Source organism: Dipodomys spectabilis, unplaced genomic scaffold (assembly GCF_019054845.1).
Source record: "Dipodomys spectabilis isolate Male_0828 unplaced genomic scaffold, ASM1905484v1 ptg000121l, whole genome shotgun sequence".
Taxonomy (NCBI): Eukaryota; Metazoa; Chordata; class Mammalia; order Rodentia; family Heteromyidae; genus Dipodomys; species Dipodomys spectabilis.
The window spans coordinates 2259420-2260613 of NW_024870798.1; the positions used below are offsets into that span (position 1 = coordinate 2259420).

Sequence of the window (1194 nt, forward strand, 5' to 3'; positions counted from 1 at the left end):
TCTTAAATTTCAAAATTGCCAGTCCATCCCATGTGTCCATAAAAAATATTTTCACAATACAAAGCAACAGCAATATTTTACTTTAGAAATTCATGGATTCCATGGTATTCTTCCAAATGAATTTCCTGACTTTGATGACAAAATATATTCGAGTTGTTTGTATACATCAATAATGATATCTATAGAGTTTGTGATTTTTTTAAATCAGAAATAATTTTAACTTATCTGTTGAAATGAGTAGTAGAGAAACTAAAGATATTTCTGGTGCTTGTCTGAAAAAAGTATATTTTAAAATATTTATATTCTATTTGTATAATATCCATAATATATTTCTTTCTCTCCTAGATATAATACTTTGAATTCGACATTATTTTATTATATATAGGTCCATTAATAAATGTGTTCTTTCAGATTGCATTCCATATAGGAACAGTTTAAGATTCCTTTAATTCCTAGGTCCTTATATAATTTTATTTCTTTGGGATAAAATGACACGGTTATCTTATTTCAAAAGTTTTATAAAGGTTATGCTATATAAAGGCCTTTCTAAGAAGGTGAAGATTGAATACACTCATGTCAAACTAACTTTTATTTCTATGAATTACATGTAGTATTACACTTGTATATTTGTAATCAACTTTTTCATGACTGTTTTCCATTTCTTGCATCTGAAGAATGAAAAATATGGAATACTTCACACATTTTCATATCATCCTTGTTCAAAAGCCATGTGAATCTCTGTATTGTAATTCAGGTAGACATGCTGCTGAAGCATGTAGTATCTTGTAAATTTAAGTAGTTAATGATGCAATCTTAAGACAGGCATATATCCTTGGTTGCCTATTTGTAACAAGGAAACCTATTGTTCCCAAATATGCTATTCATCTTATTTCTGCAAAATTCTGTGTAAGGTGGAAAAAACTTATATTGTTTGTTCAATTGCTCACATTTGCAATTTTTGTCAATAACTATTTTAAGTCTTTTTCATTTGAAATTTGATCATACTTTGAAGCCTTTATACCTAGGTCCAAAGGTGATGAATTTTCAAGTACTTATTTATTAACTGATTTAGCTTTGTGGAGCTAATGGATTCAAAGTAAGCCTTGCGTAAGAGCTACTTCTAAACTTCTGCAGCTTAAAATTTCCCAAATGAGGTCTTACTGGCACAAATGTCTGCCTGACACTTTACCCTTG

At 29.1% G+C, this 1194-nt stretch overlaps 1 pseudogene; it reads right to left on the reverse strand.

Moving 5' to 3' along the window:
• Positions 1–678: 678 nt before the first annotated feature.
• On the reverse strand, positions 679–775 carry LOC122115561 (annotated as a pseudogene).
• Positions 776–1194: the final 419 nt, after the last annotated feature.